The sequence below is a fragment of the Canis aureus genome, chromosome 12, assembly GCF_053574225.1.
Source record: "Canis aureus isolate CA01 chromosome 12, VMU_Caureus_v.1.0, whole genome shotgun sequence".
Classification (NCBI taxonomy): domain Eukaryota; kingdom Metazoa; phylum Chordata; class Mammalia; order Carnivora; family Canidae; genus Canis; species Canis aureus.
In genome coordinates this window covers 28,700,903-28,720,651 of record NC_135622.1, presented here as the reverse complement: position 1 = coordinate 28,720,651, position 19,749 = coordinate 28,700,903, and the positions used below count along the sequence as shown (strand labels likewise).

The window sequence follows — 19,749 nt, the reverse complement described above, 5'->3', positions numbered from 1 at the left end:
AGGTAGTTAACAGGTGACTGGGGCAGGGGCAATTGGCATTGATGAAGGTTAAAATACAGGTGCCCCGAGCTCACGATCAGTGGTCTGAACACATTGCTTTCTGCCACTGGGAAAAGGGCCTTTGAACATCTGCCCTTCTCAGGGCAGGTGAGAACAAAGGAAGCTGAGAACAAAGCTTCTCAGACCAGGGCTCCTCCTTGACAGATTCTTAAAGGTTTGCTGGTGGGAAAAATAGATCTTCACCAACCAAATCCTCTTTAGACATGGATATTCTGACATGTTTTCTGTACCCTCACTTGGAAACAAGAAATCCTTCTTTGGATAAAACAAAGAAAGCCAACCAAATATCTGGAGGCCAGATACTATTCACAAATGTGCTCACTGGACCTGCACAGTACTATATTTTTTAAAACTTCTAAATGGTCAACATCCTAAAATTGGGTAGTTTTGGACTTTTAAAATTCTGATCCTAGCTTTTGCAGAAAATCTGGCAACAATAGCCTCTCATTTTCCTGTGGCAAAGACTAGCTGGAACTGAGTGGCTTTTCTCCACTGAGATGGGGCATGAGCTCTGTGTTCCCCACAGCCCCTGTTTCCCTCTGTCTTACAGTAGGATGTCAGAGGTGCCACTACTTATCTGCCTGTAGGCATGTGAGCTCACACCCCAGAAGCAGGCTTTGCAGCCTGGTTCTCTCCATTATATATCCCTCTCTTGCCTTCACTTCTCCATCCTCACCCCCTACCCATCTAGCTACTCCTCAGAGCAGAAAAAGAAAGAAAACTTCAGCTAGCATCTGGAATGTGAGGAATGCCAACCTGGCTTCATGGAGTTTCCACGTATGACACAGTAGTGCAAGAAATAATTGTTGGGTAATAATGAAGGATTTGTCGTCAGTGCTGGGCCTGTTTGTAAGCCTCAGACCTGTTTCTGTGCTAGATATTAACAAAACATGATATGTTTCATGTCTAATGAGAGTATATATTTTCCCCCAAGGAGTAAAATTTCAAGGGAAGGAATTATCCAATACATCTCTCCAATGTTTACTATTTGGAAGAAAGAAGACTTATGCCACTGACCCCAAAGCTAAGATATGCCAGAAGGGAGTGCCAAGAGAGAAACCCTCCCAGAAAAGCCTGTCTGGGCCTGGCATCAAGGGAAGTGGCCAGGCAGTTGGCTGCAAACTGGAAGAGAATGCTTGTCATCACACTGAGTCTGCAGGAAGACTTTGAAGCCTCCCCAGCTGTTCTTCCAAAACTCAGATTAACCTAATCTCACCCAAAATATACCATGGAAACAAAAGCAGTGTTTGACCTTGCTGCCTTTCTGGTTTTCTTTTCCCCTTTCACTTCCTTCCAGCTGCCTTCTCTGATGCCAGCCAAAGACTGTGGAGTCCTGTCCTCTCCCCACCACCACCCAAGGCAACCTTGCTCTCTAATGATAAATAAATCTACCATGTTTCTGTGTGCCATAGTTTTAAAAAGTTTTTAAAGCCTGGAACTCTTCAGGTGGAATTTTGTGAGGAACTCTAATACTGAAAGCAAATAATTGGAGTGCCTAAGATGGAAGTATGAGTGGAAGAAGATGGGTGACCTTCATATCTTTACTTCTGCTCCCCTCTTCAAGGATTCTTCAGAGTCTGAGGGCTTTGCAGGTGCAATCTGAAACATTTGCTATGAAGTCTTGTCCATATGTGGGGTGAGGATGGTGACAGTGTTGTTAGTGGTGATGGTATTACCATCAATGGCAGTGGTTATGGCAGTAGTGATGGAGGTGATGGTTGTGACAATGATGGCAATAGTGGCAGCTGTGACAAAGAGTGGTGGAGGTGGTAATGGTGATGGTGGCTGGAGCGGGAGTGATAATGTTGATGTTAGTGATGATGGTGGTGGTGGAGATGATGGTGGTGATAATGGTGATAGTGTTGGTGGTGGTGGTAATGATTGGTGATGGTAGTGATGATGTTGGTAGCAGAGATGATGGTGGTGATGATGGTGATGGTGGAGATGATCATGGTAATGGTGATGGTGATGGTAATGGTGTGATGGAGGTGATGGTACTGATAATGGTGATGGTAGTGGTGATTGTGGAGATGATGGTAGTGATAATGATGGTGGTAGAGATGATGGTAGAGATGATGGTGATAATGGTGTTGGTGGGGATGATGGTGATGGTGGAGATGAATGGTGGTGGCGGTGATAGTAGCAATAGTTATAGACAAGGTTGTACTTGTACAAAGGAATTATTGAAATGATATTAATTTCAGGCACTACGGTAGGGAAAGTAAAAAGGTAAACTCATTTTTAAGAAGCATCATTTTCCAATTCTTTTCTATTTATCAAAGGCATACATGTAGACAAAGGCACATAGTACGTATTAAATAAATGTAACTTAACTTGTGATTTTCATCTTTTAAAGGAAATTACTGATCCAAAAAATTCTGTGTGGCTATCTCTAAGCTCCAAAAGGCACATATTAGGAGAAAGGAGTAATTTTTATGAAAAAAATAAAGTTGTTTCAGTATGAAAGAAAGCAGAGGAGTAGGGTATAAAGAAACCCCTTAAAATTAGATACCAGGTCTATCCAGGAAGAAAAAGGAAATAAGAAAGCTACTGTGTATTGAGCCTTCACCAACGCTTAGCAACCTTGCAAGGTGTGGTGATTGGCATCCACACAAAGAACTGTGGCTCCCACATGGAGGTTCTGAAACCGACGACACCACAACCTACAGGCCTGAGGCAGACTCCAGCCAGTCTGGCTCTATCCACGATGCAGTTCTGGAGCAAAGGTTTGAAATTAGCCAGAGGAATCAAAGAACTCCATTTACTGATCCTTTCTGAGCCATATCATGCACAGAGGACAGTATCAGGTTTGGTCCTGTTCCTGTCATACATGAATATGCCTGACAAAGGCTGTTCTTCCTCAGTGTTTAGAAACTTCATAGCCCAGTTGGATTTCTGTCTTACATTTTCCCTCTGAATGGATTGTGGCTAAGAGGCCCACTGTGTAGTTAGTTATGTTGCACTGAGAACCTGGTCCTGCATGATAAAGAACCAAACTTGCAGGGATTATATGTGTAGAGCACATGACCAGGTAGTGCTGGGGAAGTCACCTGTGCCTCTCCAGATAAATATCTTGGTTCCTCCCCTTACGTCACCTCCAACCACCAAGTCATGTATGTGTGCCTTCTAAGCCAGGTACTCTTGGCCCTTGAACTTTGAGGATCCAGCTCTACTCCACTATTTATTTGATTTTTGTGACTATTTTATACAGAAAAGAAAATGTGCAATATTTGATTTTCAGTTTACTTTAAGTTGACTTATCATGTGATAAAGGCAATACATACTGATGATATTTTGGAAAATATTAAAAATTATTTTTAAAAAATTTTAAATCATGCATAGACTTACCATCAGTAGACAAGCCCAGTGAATATTTTGGTGTTACAGCTTCTGCAGGGATGTGTATGCGGACATGGCGGGAGGGGGGGTGAATCTTTGTTTTTAACGGAATCAATTTTGTATCTTTTGTTTAATTTAAAATTAAGTCACAAGCATTTTCTCAAACCATCAACTACAAAATAGCATTTATTCATGTGTTCTGTTCACAACTTTTTATTGGGGACCTGTTAGGTGGCAGGTGCAGGCTGGGGTTGCAAGAACAATCAGGCAGAAAGTCCTAATCTTACATATCAAGGGGTGAAGGTAGATGTCAGACTCTCACAACAGACAATAGGAGAGTTAAGTCAGGAAACTGAGAACACAGAGAATTTAACACTGTTTTCTTTTCTTTTTTTTTTTTTAAGATATTATTTATTTATTCATGAGAGACACAAAGAGAGAGGCAGAGATACATGCAGAGGGAGCCCGATGTGGGACTCTATCCCAGGACTCCGGGATCATACCCTGAGCCAAAGGCAGACGCTCAACCGCTGAGCCACCCAGGCATCCCTGAACACTGTTTTCATACACAGAGGTCTCATACATGCAGCCACCCATTCACAGCCTGACCAGTCCAACCAGCAAGACAGTCCTTCCCACAATACTGTGTCCCAGGCTGAAGTGGCTTTGGGACATTCCTGTTTAGGAACAACATTTCTTACAATACCATTAATTATTGATGAGGGTTTGTTTTTTTGTTTTTTTGTTTTGTTTTATTTTTTTACAATTTTACTTATTTATTCATGAGAGACACAGAGAGAGAGGCAGAGACAGGCAGAGGGAGAAGCAGGCTCCCTGTGAAGAGCCTGATGGGAGACTTGATCCCAGGACCACAGGATCACAACTTGAGCCAAAGACAGACACTCAACCACTGAGCCACCCAAGTGCCCCTATTGATGATATTTAACAGCAGCATACATTCAGGCATTAAATGACTATCAGGTTCTCACTATTTGCCATGCACTCAGGTACCATATAAGAATGGCTGATACCAGGGTGCACAGAGCTGGGCATCTTCCCAGCCAGCCACAGCCTATAACAGGAGGTCCCCCTGGGTGCTCAGCCATCCTCACACTCTCCTCATGGTACCTGCAACAGAGGCAATCACAGCACCTGCCAGACGATCCTGTTCATTCTCATCAAGCACTTAGGCAGCTTCATGGAGACCCCGACTATTATTATGGGTGTGTCCTCCCATGTCCTTATCCCTCTTGTCCTTACGTCCTTGGGAGGACATAAATGCCCCAAATGCCCTTTTTTAAAACAAAATCTGCCTTCCCTGGGAGTCTGGGATGGATGTCCCATAGCCTAAGCTTAAAGCTCACCCCTGTAGGAAAGGCCCCAGGGTCACACAAGAACACCAACAGCATGAGCATCCTAAGAGAGATGACAAATGTACTCAGGAGACCTCAAGGCAGAAAAAGGTGGAGAATCAGCACTCTAAAGAGATAGAGGGGAAGGTGATAAACAAGTGGCTTAAGGAAGCCCCAAATAAAACTGGCAAGAATGCAAATCCTGGGTAAGATTTTTTTGAGATTTTTACCTTTTTATTAGTGCTGATTTAGAGACATAGGCAGAGAGAGAAGCAGGCTCCTGTGGGGGAGCCCACTGGGGGTTTGATCCCAGGACCCCAGCATCACAACCTGAGCCAAAGGCAGATGCTCAACCACTGAGCCACCCAGGTGCCCTGAGTGAAATAATTTTTGTGGCAGCAAGATTTCACTATTTCTCATTCCTGACATGGAATAGGACCTGGAACCCTAGTGACCTATATAGAACCAGGTGCTTGCAAAATTGCATTGATGCAGTGAATTAAGCCAAGCCAGTTCAAGTTCATAAAAACATTTCCCATCTACTGGGGGTGCCCAGTGGCAGAGCATCAGCCATACAGGGAAAAAGTGGTTTTGGCTGTGTAATCATAGCTAGAATAGCCACATTCTGGTGCTTTTTTTTTTTTAATATACATCTTTTTCAATTCTAAACCAGCAAATGTAAATGTGAGAATGCCAGCCTGTCTGAATGTCAGCCCTTCAAGAGTGAGGATGGGCCTTAGGAAAATTCATGCCAGTAGTTCTGCTCTGAAATGAAGATAAATAGAAGCTTTGCCTTAGGCCTTGGTGGGTGGCTAGCAGCTCACACACTGCCCCCTGCCCCACGAAACCTGTTCCTTTGCTCCCTTCTCCTAAGTAGTCAGGGCTCATTGTGCCCCAAATGTGTTTTCCTTTCACCTGATGATGCTAAGTCAATGGAGTGGATAAGGGAGGAACAGGAAGAAAAGCAACCTGGGAGGTCAAGGGACCAGGGTGCTGTTGCCTTGGAAATAGAGCCATCTCCTTTAGGTATCTGCTAAACCAAACACAGTGTGATCAGTTTGCACTAACAGGAGCTGATTTGTAAAATGCAAAGTGGTTATGCATTATTCATACAAATAAGTAGTTCATTGGTTCTTACTGATGAGGCACCTATAATATACAGACAGGCCAGCAGCTTCCCCGCACCCCACCAAGAACCCAGAAGCAGAGGGACACTTCCAAGCCCCATCTCCAGGCCTGAAGCAGTCACCTTCTCACTGTGTCAAATAGAGCCACAGAACACAAACATGGAGACAAGAAGAAATACCGTAAACTTAATGACGACCTAATTACAAAGTGGGGGAGGAGAAAACAATCTTTGGGTTGTCTGTTTTCTTTTCTGCTAGATCCCCAGACCTCTAGCAGTTTCTGGTACGAGATATCTGCTCAATAAATACTTGTTGAATAAATGAATCCGTGGATAAAATTGCCTGCAGAAATAACTGATGCCTTATAAAATATATTAAGGCACTATTCTGTTAAAAGGACAAGCAGCCATAGTTAGAAGGACCTCAAGCTAAATTAGAACAAAAAATCACAGGCTTGCATCATCATTTTAGAAATCACAACAATGTGTTGAAATGAGGCCTCACTGTGTGCAGTAGTGACACCGGATGCTGCCAAAGGCTTCTTGGTGACAGCACCCCCAGCATGTATCCCATAATCCAGATGAGATGGGGTGGGAAGCCTGGCCTACACACCATAGCCTTGCACCTAGGACAGAACTTTTCAGGTGAGCAGGTGAGAAACATGAAGTATTCCTCTAAAAAAAAAGTACACTGCAACACATGCTCTGTCAGAGAATGTAATTTGTCACATCAGGGATAAAGGTGATGCCAACATCTTCTAAGTGACACTGGGATAGGACACTGGTAGCTTTAGAGGAGAGCAGGACTGGGTAAAGCAGAGCATTCCACAGGTCCTTGAGGTGGCAGGATTGTCCCCCTTCCCCTTCATCCCCCGTTATCCCAAAGCATCATATCTACCTCAAGTTAACTTTCTCCAGAAGGGTTCTGAATTGTTAGAATTCCTGCCACACTCTACAAAAAGGCCCTCTCCTGGACATCCCTCTGAGCACCATAGCAGGGCTGGCTGTGTGTTGGGAACTGGAGCCGGAGCAGAGCCAACTCATTGTCACTAATCAAGGCACAATGTCTTGGCAGCTGCATTGGGGGTGGCATGAGAGAGGAACAGCAGTGTGGAGGCTAATGAGCCCCCCAGCTCAGAGGTTTCTCACCAGAGACTTTCCACGCTCATAGGCCATTCAGTGGAAATGTTCAGCAGGCCACCTTCCACACAGAAGTTCAGGGATCCAGGATCCTTGCAACTTGTGGCAGCCTTCTGCCAGCTGACAACCACTTGGGTCAAGAAGTAACCTGTACCTCATCCCCTCCCATCTCACTGGTGAGAACTCATCAAGGGACCCTCTCTAGATGCAAGGGGGACCAAGGACATGCCCCTGACTGGGCAGCTGCTTCCCACCACAACTCCACTCAGTGGAAGAAGAGTGAGCATCTCCTCAAGGAGGGAAGGAAGTCTTGGAGGATGGGAGTGGCCACTGAAGCCAGGCTGGAATGGAATGGGGTCAGAAATAGAACCAGGCTGCAGGGACTGGTGTGGATGGGACAGCAAGTGGCTGTGGATCATACCTTCCCCAGAAACTTTTTGGTCGAATTTTGCGGTTGCATAACGTTTTTGTACAACTGGCTCCTTTTGAGGGGAACTTGAGTAGGCAGTGAGTTGTGTCAGGTCGTAGGTGGAGAAAAAGTACCAGAGCCAACCTCTATTACTCTTATATCAAATAAACAGGCAATCCTGGCTTCAGGATAGCTTGATGGTAGGCATGCAAATTTTCATACTATTGTGTGGTTTGGCAATAGTGGTCCTGAAATGAGTATCCAACTTTTGCTCATGAGGAGTTTGAAACGCAAGTTGTGAGGAAGGTACACTGGGTTGAATAGTGGCCCCCAATGAATTCTCGTCCACGTGAAATCTCACCTTGTGTGATTTTGGAAAGAGGGTTCTTGCAGGCATAATAGCTCAGTTGGGGTCATGTTTGGTTGGTGAGCCCAAAATCCAATAGGCCTTATGTTCCTATAAGAAGAGGAGACAGACCCAGACAAACAGGGAGCACCATGTGAAGAGGGAGGCAGAGGTCGGGTGGTACAGCTGGGAGCCAAGGAGCAGGGTCTCCACTGGAAGTGGCAGGAAAGGATCCTCCTCTAGAGCCGTCAGAGAGATGATGGCCCTGTGGCCTCCCAAACTGTGAGAGAATCAACTTCTGGGATGATAAGCCACGCAGTTTGTGGTGATTCGTTACCGCCACCACAGGAAACTGATACAGGAGGGGATGGTCAGAGGGGGAGGTTAGTGAAAATGAGCGTTGGAAAGTCTGGTCATTAGTGGCTCTTCATAGCCCATCCCTGCCTCTCTCCTTAGCTCGAAACATTCTTTTTTTTTTTTTGCAACAGACTCTGACTCTCTGCAGCTAGTTGTCCCTGGTGCATCAAATATAGCAGGTCTGGAGCCTAAGGGATGCCTCCTCCAGCCCCACTTCCCTGCTGTGCTTTCCTTATCTTCTCTGTTGTGCATGGGCCCTGGCTGGAAGCCCTGCCATCAGGCTCATCCCTCTGTCTTCTGTACCCCACCCCCAATCCACTTCCCAGCCCCTCCCTTCTCTCTCAGGCTCCCTTCTCTGAAATGGGCCCCCTGCTCTCCAGTCCCTGTGGTACTTTCTATGAGCACAGATTCAGCACCTCACTGTAGTTGGAACTTGCTGTATCTCAAATCAGGTCCCATCACTCCCAGCTGAGGCACATCTGCTCACTCTTTCCCCAACATCCCCCCACACACACACACACACTCCACCAACCTTCTGCCAAGAAGACAAGTCTAGATAGATCTCTCCAGTGACACACAATTAAGTACTTGACAGGGATGACTGAAATTACCCCTTACAGGCACCCTAAATTTCAGCACAGTCATTAACCAACTCTGATAGGCAAAAGAAGCAGGATTGAGGAAAGATGAATTTGCAGGTGGTGAAGAGGGGGCTGGAGTGTTGCCCCAAAGTGAGCCAGTTCTTCAACTTGGAATTTAATACTAAAACATGGACTCTTCCTTGGGACACCTGGATGGCTCAGCAGTTGAGCATCTACCTTTGGCTCAGGGCCTGATCCTGGATTCCCGAGATTGAGTCCCACATCGGGCTCCTTGCATGGAGCCTGCTTCTCCTCCCTCTGCCTGTGTCTCTGCCTCTCTTTTTGTGTCTCCCATGAATAAATAAATAAAAGCTTTATAAAAATTTTAAAAAATAAAACATGGACTCTTCCAAAAATCAGCCATCTGGCCCCCCAGTAAAACACCATTACTCTGGGCAGCCCAGGTGGCTCAGCAGTTTAGCACCGCCTTCAGCCCAGGGCCTGATCCTGGACACCCAGGATCAAGTCCCACATCAGGCTCCCTGCATGGAGCCTACTTCTCCCTCTGCCTGTGTCTCTACCTGCCCCCTATCTCTGTATCTCTCATTAATAAATAAATTTTTTTAAAAATCTAAGAAAAACACCATCACTCATTGCAGTAACTGTGAAGGAGGAATAAAAAATGATATTGCGCTACTTGAAAATTGGGTTAAGCCTATAGGTTTAGAAGATCATCCATGCAAATCCCATCCCATCAGGACGTCTTCAGAGTCCTGAAAGTCTGCTATCAAGCAGGTCAGAGTTCCCTGCTGACTGCCATGGGAAGCGCAGGGGAATGAGATGTCCCCCTGACAGGTCTTTCTTGAAGACCCTTTGTGTGAAATGCTACCCCCAACATGTCTGGGCAATGACACTATTGTACTCCTTTTATCTAAGCAATTATTCTTAGACAGAATGTGTTTCCTCAGAATTCATATGTTGAAGCCCCCAACTCCCATAATGATAGTATTTGGAGGTGGGGTCTCTGGAAGGTAAACAAATTTGTGTGAGGTCATGAGATTGGTGCGCTCATGATGTGGTTAGTGCCCTTATTAAAAAGAGGAAGAGACGGAGCAAATTTTACATACAAAATTACCTTTAAGATAAAAAAAACATGCCTTTCAGATTTCAAGCACCTGATTTTTGACCACTCTGATACATAAAGTTAGTACAAGGAGGTGAACACTGCAAGCCTGCGTGCACAGGGCTATACCACCACATGTGTTCTTAAGGTCCTAAAGATCTCCTCTCATGACGGTATTAGTTTTCTTATTCGGTGTATGGAATTATCCCAAATTTAAGACCTAAAGCAACACCAATCTGTCAGCTTACAGTTTAGTAGGTGAGAAGTCCGTGGCTGGCATGGCTCAATGCTCTGTCCAGGATGTGTGTTACAAGACTGAAATCAAAGTATCTGATGGCAGCGTCTCTTTCCAGATTCTAGGGAAGACTCTGTCAGCAGGCTCATCAGGTTGTTGAACGAATGAGGTCCAAGTCTTTTTGCTGGCTGTCAGCCAGGCGCTCCTTTCAGCCCCTACATGCCACCTGCATTCTTTGTGACACAGCTCCCTCCACCTTTGAATCCAGCAAAAGAGAATCTCTCTCCCACTGTACTTCAAATCTCTCCCTGATTAGTGTAGGCTCACCCACAATAATCTCTTCTCCTTAAAGTCAACTGATTGGGGACCTTAATTACATCTGCAAAATCCTCTCACTGTAGCACCTAGATTAGTGTTGGATTGAATAACTGGGACAGGGTGTGTGCATGGGGGCAGGGGTCTTGGGAGCCATCTTAGAATTCCACCTACCACAGTGGCTTGGCCTTGGCTCATCTGCCTCATTCTCTTCTTTATTCAAAAAGAGCAGGAAAAGGTCCCTTATTTCTAATTATTTCAATATGCCAGAAAATGAAACTTATTTTGGAGCTGACAATCTCTTCTGTGGCCAAACTGGCGAAATTTCAGAAACCAAAATAAAACCCAGCCTATTCAGAAACCTGCTTGTGCAGGGTCTAGCCTTAAGGCCTCTTACCAGCTATTCCTATCACCAGAACAAGGGGGATATCTCTGGCACTGCAAGCTACCATATGGCACTCCGGGGACAAGCCGGGGCCTGCACAGGGGGGACTGGCTATCCACTCACCAGCACTCACTGCTCTTAGAAAGAGCTCTGGTTACCTAAACTTCACTCCTCAAAGTGTGATCCTGACTGGCAGCATCAACACCACCTAAGAGTAGAGATGAAGGGATCCCTGGGTGGCGCAGCGGTTTAGCGCCTGCCTTTGGCCCAGGGCGCAATCCTGGAGACTCGGGATCGAATCCCACGTCGGGCTTCCAGTGCATGGAGCCTGCTTCTCCCTCTGCCTATGTCTCTGCCTCTCTCTTTCTCTCTCTGTGACTATCATAAATAAAAAAAAAAAAAAAAAAAGAGTAGAGATGAAATGCAGAGTCTCAGGCCCCTCCATCACCACCAGGCTTCTGAACCAGACTCTGGCTTTCAACAAGATTCTAGGTAATTCATGTGTATGTCAGAGCCGAGGAGCATGGTGGAAGCCACATACCCAAGCTACTCATTCTGCTCTGCCAAACACACCAGACATGTCACTACCCTCCCAACACACACACACACACACACACACACACACACACACAGAACCTAACGGATTAGATCCATGTCACAGCTAGTCATGAGAGAGGTATTCTCCTAACTTGGGCAATGATTGCCTAAAATCGCTCCCGTTTCCTATGCTGAGGGCTGAAGCTGGGGAGTGAGGGGAGGTGATGCGGGCTGGCCCAGTCCGAGCTACTCTTAGACCTGCAGGCCTTCTCTGTGACACGGGGTAGCAAGTGCTGCCTGCACAGGGCAAAGGAGAGGAATCAGTATGACAGGCCGGCCTCCTACTGCATAACTGACAGCAGCGTGCTGAGTCACCAAGGCCAGGCTCACCCGACTGAGCACGTCTTCTACCCCAAGTCTGTGTATCCAGAGAGCCTGGCACCCCGGAAAACAGCCTTTTGTCGCCAACGCCAGGGCCCTTTCCTAGGGCTGTCTTCACAGCTGTCTGCAGCAGGGGCCACAGGTCAGTGGCTGGGAGACAGGATGCCTGTACTCTGAAACACCGGGGTTCTTAGACCAACTCCCACTTTTTAGCCAAGTCACAGATTCGACAAGGTGCTTCATCTCTCGGAGTAACATTTTTCTTGGGCAGCCAGTTCTCCTGGGTTGGTTTTCCCTACCACATACCCCATAGTTCCTTGGGGCTGGGAGGGTCTTCATTTGCAAACTGCAGCCCCAACATCTGGTGCTCCCTGGGGTCACTCAGGGACCTGACTTCCAATGTGGCCGACCTCTGTGTGAGAGGAGGGGGTGCTCCAGAGCATGTCACACCCACTCTTCAGATAACAGTGCCCCTCCAGCCCACAGCCCAGCAGCCAGAGCCAGCCACGTGCCCCACCCAGCCACAGGACAGGAAGTGCCAGCCTGCCACACTAGGAAGTGGAGAGCTGCAGCCATTCAGGGAGCGGCACTCCTGACGGGCCAGCCCACTGATGGGAAGGAGAGTGTGTGCACCCACCCATGGACCAGAGTGTCTCAAGGTTCCCAGAGCTGTTGGCCAGCAAAGGAGATGGAACCCTTTCTCACGCAGCACCATCTGCACCCAGATGCAGTACCAGGCGCTTACTGACAATACAGGGTGAGCCAGGGGTGCCCCAAACAGAATTTTGCCTTTATCCATGTGGTGATTGGGGCTTGTAAAACATCTGATATTTCACACCCCCATATTTAAAAATTGGCAGCATTTATATAAGTGCTGGGGCTAAGAGCAGCTGGCCATCGAAAGCACCAATTTTTTCAGAGGGTATTTTCGTGGGTTGTTGTTTTGGAATACAACAGTCATTTTCTTATTTTGAGCTGTGTAAGAAGAAAAACATCACCTGTCCAGGAAAACCATTGTAACATGTTGTGTTTCAAAGGAGCTAATTTTGGATGGGCCTCAGAAGTTTCTAGATTTCTAGAACAGCCTTGTGTTCTCAGAGAGAAAGAGAGAAGCGTCCCTTCACCCAACAGAGGCTGTGGCATCTGGAGCCCACTTTGTTATGCTTTCCAAAATGTCTCATTCGTGCGAGGGGGTTTTATCAAGGGGCGGGCAAGGCCACCTTTGGGATACTTAGGAAGTCAGTGGGGCCTTTTCTGTTGTCATCATGATGGGGGTGGACACTGATAGTATCCATCAGATACAAATCAGGAATTCCAAGAGACTCCCTCATAACACAGAATCGCACCACATCCCATATGATTTTCAAACATCCTCCTTGACATTTGTGCAGGTAAAAATCTGTTCATTTATTACCTAAGCCTGAACCAAACCCCATTTGACATGTAGACACACTGTATATTTTTTTACACAGTTTCAACTAACACTGAATCTCTCAGGAATCAACCACTGCATACATCAAAAGAAGACAGTATTTTGATTTGCTCAAAGCTTTCCCAAGATCCAGTCTCTAGTCTGGACTATCAGGGCACACACACCATTGTTTTTTGGGTGTTTCAGTCACTGGCACCCTGTCCTGCTTAAGCCTGCATTTATAGCTGACAGATTTGTGGTGATTCTAGATTTAGAAGCAGGCCAGTGTGCAGTGTCACTCTGGAGAACCCCTCACCCAACAAGACACATTGATTGGCAAAGGGTTTTTCAGAGAATGAGTGAGAAAAAAAAAAAAGGCTGAAATGTTTATCTTAGGTTCCCCAACATTTACATTCACACCACTAACCCAAAGCATAATTGTGTCCAAGAGAGGGGGAAAAATCCATGTATTAGAAGTTCCCTTTGCGGATAGGATGGGGTTGGTGTAATTAGAAACCAAGATCTATGGCCTCCAAATCCTTCCAGGATTCTATCTTCTGTACCAAGAAGGACTTAGGCTCACCAAGAGACCTCCCTGGACCAGCATGTCCTCGCCCTTCTCAGCGATTTCTCTTCCTGGTTAAGATCAAATGCTATACCCCTAGCCTGAGGGCAGAGTCTGGATTTTATAGCAACTGGTGCCCTCGTTCTGCTCTCACCTGCTGGAAAGAAGCCCCATCATCTGGTACAGGAGTCAATGGGCCCAGATTCAGGTCCCAGCTCCCCTCTTTCCAGCCAGGTAACCCTGGGATGAGTCCTCAATCTATCCCTCTTTTTCCTGAGGGAGGTCATTGTGTCATTGGAAACTATGTCAACTCAGGTCTCAAAAGGTCTCAAAAGTATGTCATTCTGCCCTGGGATCCTATACCATCCAACCTGTCTTCAAGGCTTTGCTACAAGACTCTCCAGCCATATCACTGAGCCCTTCAAGGGCAGAAGGCAGAGCCTCATTAACCTTCTGTCCTCCCAGAGCCATTTATACAGTTGGTGCTTAATTAGTGCTGGATGAATGGGTGGATGGATGGATGGGCAGATAGATGGACAGATGGGCAGACAGATCTGACATCAAACTCAGCCCAGGTAGGAAGCCCCATGCAGATGACCATGGAAATGACTCCATCCACTCCCTGAGAGAGAAAGGAGCTCTCCCCTTCTGACTGAGGCCTCCCTTTCCTGGGCTTTCTACAGCAGCTTCGATGGGAGACAGGAGAAGCTGCTAGTAGTTTGGGTTCATCACAATATCTCAAATCATTTTTCAAACTCTTGGTCCAGACCCTTGGACCCTTTGCCAAGTACTTTTCTGCTCAGTTTTCAAACCCTAGGGAAATGTTATCTGAATGTTTCCATTTTTTTTTTATGCTCAATTCATCAAAATGCCATTTTATAAGAGTTGGTTAACCTCTGAAAGGTCTGGGAAACTTTCCCCTGATATATTTATATGTGTGAAGCAGGCTGGGTCCTTCTGTTAACTAGGAGTTAACTGCCCCCACCTGCACCCCCTCCTCTGGCCTCCTGGGCAGACCTTGATGCAGACAAACCCCAGGCCATTTCAAAGCAGGTGAGGCTGGTTACCATCCAGGCCACCTTACCTCCACAAACAAGAGAGAACTGTTGGACCCAAACAGGAGATCTGAGTTCCCATATGCAAACATTTTCATGAAGTTTCCTCCCCAGCAAGCACTCCTTATATGCAAATAAAGAGTCTCTGGAGTTCTCCAGATTGTTGCTGGGAGAAGGAAGGATGCATTCTGAGCCTTCAGTGCAAACTGTCTCAGCTTCCTCTGCCATTTCTTCCTGACTGGCTGAGGTTTAAATGGGATAGTGTCTCTAGTGTCCAGAGACCTGCTAGAACCAGGATCCCCTGCAAGAAAGGCCAGGAAGTATCTGATGGGGCTGCCCTCATCCCCACCTCCAGCTCATTCCGCAGTGCAGGCTGGAGTCTGCAAGATCTGCTGGAGTGCTCCTTCTCCCTACCATGTATATACACTCCTCTTAGCAGCAACCCTCCATGTATAAGGATAGAGATAGCTTCTTCACCCCTACTCACTTCTCCACTTTTGCCTCTATGGCCCAGTCCAAGCCTCTGCGGCTTGGGAGGACAGGGGAGCATCAGAAATCAGAAGATCAGAAATCACTAAAATTGAAAATAGAAAATCAATAGAGACAATGAGTGAAAGAAAAAAACAGTTCTTTGAAAAAAAATCAATAAAATTCACAAATCTCTAGCAAGACTGACAAAATAAAAAAGAAGAGAGAAGACACAAGTTACCAGTATCACTAATGAAATGGGACAAAATTACAGATATAGGAGATATTACTTGAATAATAAGGAAATACTATGGAAAACATTATATGTATAAATTTGACAACTTAGGTGGAATAAACCAGTTTCTTGAAAACTGCCAATTACTACAATTCATGTAAGATGAAACAGATACTATGAATAGCCCTATAACTAATAAATAAATTTAACTCTTAATTTAAAAACTTCTGCCAAAAAAGCCTCCAGGCCCAGATAATTTCACTGAAGGGAATTTTAACAAATGTTTAAAACAATTTTAATACATATTTTACACAATTTCTTCCAGAAAGCAAAAAGAAGGGAACATTTCCCAATTTGTTTTATGAACCTAATATTACCTGACATCAAATCAGGCAAAGACAGTCTAGGGGAACCTAGGCAGCTCAGTGGTTGAGTGGCTGCCTTTGACGTGGGTCATGATCCCAGGGTCCTGGGATGGAATTCTGCATCAAGCTCCCCACAGGGAGCCTACTTCTCCCTCTGCCTATGTCTCTGCCTGTCTCTGTGTGTCTCTCATGAATAAATAAATAAAAATCTTAAAAAAAAAAAAAGACAAAGATAGTCCAAAAAAGCAAACTCCAGACCAATATAGCTCATGAGTATAGAAGATAAAATTCTTGGGCAGACCGGGCGCTCAGTGGTTTAACGCCGCCTTCAGCCCAGGGCCTGATCCTGGAGACCTGGAATCGAGTCCCACGTCAGGCTCCCTGCATGGAGCCTGCTTCTCCTCTGCCTGTGTCTCTGCCGCTCTCTCTCTCTGTCTCTCGTGAAAAAAAAAATTCTTAACAAACTATTAATAAATAAGACTTAGCAGTATATAAAAAGAATACCACATGATCAAGTGGGATTTATTTCAGAGATGCAAAGCTGGTTCAATACTTAAAAATCAATCAGTGAAATCCACCATCGACAAGTGAAAGAAGACAAATCTATCAATCAATGCAGAAAGAACATCTGACAAAATTCAACACATATTCATGACAAAAACTCTCAGAATACTAGGAATAGACCAGAATTTCTTCAATTTGGTAAATAACATCTATCAAAAACTATAGCTAACATTAAATTTCATGATGAAAGACTGAATACTTTCCACCTAAAGACCAAGAACAAAGTAAGAATGTCTGTTCTCACCACTATTATCAACATTAAGTAGAAGTTCTAGCTAAGGCAATAAGATAGAAAAAGTAAGTAAAAGGCTTATAGATCAGAAAAGGAAGAAAGTAAAGTATTGTTCTTTACAGATATCATGATAATCTACATAGAAAACTCTATGGAACCTACAATACACACACACACACACACACACACACATACACACACACAAAACCTCCTAGAACCAATAAGACAGTTTTTAAGGTACAAGAGAAAAGATCAAGAAAAAGTAATTATATTTCTATATCTTAGCATGAAAACACGGAAACCAAAATTAAACATACAATACTATTTACAATCTCTTTAAAAATGAAATACTTAGATATAAATCTAACAAAACATGCACAGAACTTATATGTTAAGATTTGAACACTGCTGATGAAAGAAACTTTAAAAACCCAAACAGAAAAATATACTATGTTCATGGATTGTAATACCCAACGGGTAAAGATGTCAATTCTCCCCAAACTGATGTATAGATTTAACATAATTCTTATCAAAATCTCAGCAAGATATTTGTAAATATAAGCAAGATTATTCCAAAACTTATATAGAGAAACAAAGGAACTAAAATAGCTAAGATAATTTTGAAAAAGAATAAAATGAGAGGAGTAACTCAACCCAAATTTTAAGATTTACATGTCTACAGCAATCAAGATTATGTGGTAATGGCAGAGGGACAGACACATAAACCAACAGAACAGAATAGAAGACAAAATATGGTCCCATACAAAAACAACCAACTGGTTTTTAACAAATGTGCAAAAGCAATTCAATGAAGGAAGGGTAGTTTTTTCAACAAATGGTATTAAAGTCAGTGGAAATCCAAAGGCAAAAAAAGGAACCTTAACATACACCTCACATCTTGTATAAAAATTAACTGTAAACAGATCATATATTTAAATGTAAAAGATGAACTAAAAGATTTCAAAGAACACAGAAGAGAACATCTTCAGAACCTAGGACTTGGTGAAGAGTTCATAAACATGACACTAAAAGTACAACCCACAGAAGACAATAATTGATAGATTGGACTTTTTCAAAATTAAAAACTTTTGCTCTGGGAAAGGTCTTGTTAAGAGGAGGACAAGACAAACTACAGATTGTGTATGTATTAGTTCTTGATTGCACCATAACAATTACCACAAATGGAGCAGCTTAAAATAACACCATTTATTATCTTACAGTTTTATAGGTCAGAAGTCTGGTAGGCTTGGCTGGTTTATCTGCTCTGGATAAACGTTTCTAGAGGCTCAGCTGATAAGTCTTCCAGACTCATTCTGGTTGTTGTCAAGCTCAGTTCCATGCAGTTTTAAGACTAAGGTTCCCATTTCCTTGCTGGCTGCCAGTTTGGGGTCATTCTTAGCTTCTAGACATCTCCTGCATTCCTTGGCTCATGGTCCTATGCCCTTCATCCATCTTCAAAGTCAGCAGTGGTGGATCAAATCCTTCTCACATTTGAAATGATTCTAAACTCCTTCTCTTCTCCTTCCCTTTCCTCTTCCTCCTCTCTCTCTCTCTCTCTCTCTCACTCTCTCTCTCTCTTCCTCTCTTCCTCTCTTTCTCTTTCTCCTCTCTCTCTTCCCCCCTCCCTTTCTTCCACTTCCTCTTCTACTTAAAAGGGCTCATATGTTTACATTGGGCCCATTACTCAGGATAATCTCCTGATTTTAAAGTGGGCCACTTAGTAACATTAATTGCATCTGAAAAGTCTTTTCACAGATGTACTAGGTTAATGTTTGATTGAATAATCAGGGAATGGGAATTCTGGGTAGACATCTTTAAAATCCTGCCTACTACAGACTGGAGAAATTATTTGCAAACCATATATCTAACAAAGGACTCATATCTGGAATATATATACATATTATATATTATTATTATTTTATATATTATTTATTATTACTATATATAAAACTCAAAATTCAACAGGAAAAAAACAATCTAGAAAATAGTCAAAGAAACAAAGAGATATTTCACTGAAGAGAATGTACAAATAAGCACATAAAAAGATATTCAACAATACTAGCCATTAGGGAAATGCAAATTTAGACCACAATGAACTAACCCTACACTCCTATCAAAATTGCTAAAATAAAAATAGCAACAATACCAAATATGAGTGAGGATTTAGAGAAGCTGGATCTCTCATCCATTGTTGGTGGGAATGTAAAACAATATAAGCACTTTGGAGAATCATTTGGCAGTTACTTAAACACATACCTTATGACACAACAGTTGCAATCCTGGGTATTTATCCCAGAGAAATAAAAACTTATGTTCACATGAAAACTTATACACAAGTTTTTATTTTTGCTTTTTTTAATATATTATACCCCAAAACAAAATAATCAAAATGTCCTGCAGTGGAAGAATGGCTACACAAATAGTTACAAACCATAATATGGATATATCAGAGGGGTTCTACAGATACAGATATAGATTCAGGTATAGAGAGACAATTGAAGGAAGTGGCTCATGTAATTATGGTGGCTGATGAGCCCAAAATCTGCAGAGCAAGCTGGCAGGCTGGAAATCCAGAAAAGAATAGATGTTGAAGCTCAAATCCAAAGGCAATCTGCTGATAGAATTCCCTCTTTCTTGGGACAAGTCAGTCTTTTTCCCTCAAGACCTTCAACTGATTGGATGAAGTCCATGGACATTATGGAAGATGATCTGCTTTACTCAAAGTCTGCTGATTTTGTTTAAATTTATTCATGAGAGACACAGAGAGAGAGAGGCAGAGACATAAACAGAGGGAGAAGCAGGCTCCCTGTGGAAAACCTGATGTGGGACTCGATCCCAGGACATGAGTCAAAGGCAGACGGTCAACCTCTGAGCCAACCAGGTGTCCCAAAGTCTGCTTATTTAAATGTTAAGCTCATCTTCCCAAAACCCCCCAAAACAAAACAAAACACAAAAATATCTAGAATAATATGTAACCAAATACCTGGGTTAATATCTTGACCTAGCCAAGTTTACATAAAAAATTAACCATCAGGGAATCCCTGGGTGGCCCAGCGGTTTAGCGCCTGCCTTCCACCGAGGGCATGATCCTGGAGTCCCGGGATTGAGTCCTGCGTCAGGCTCCCTGCATGGAGCCTGCTTCTCCCTCTGCCTGTGTCTCTGCCTCTC

At 44.1% G+C, this 19,749-nt stretch overlaps 1 long non-coding RNA gene across 15 annotated transcripts in view; it reads right to left on the bottom strand.

Moving 5' to 3' along the window:
- Positions 1-19,749, bottom strand: part of LOC144280867 (uncharacterized) — a 74,485-nt gene that overhangs the window by 18,259 nt on the left and 36,477 nt on the right. The window lies entirely within an intron of this gene.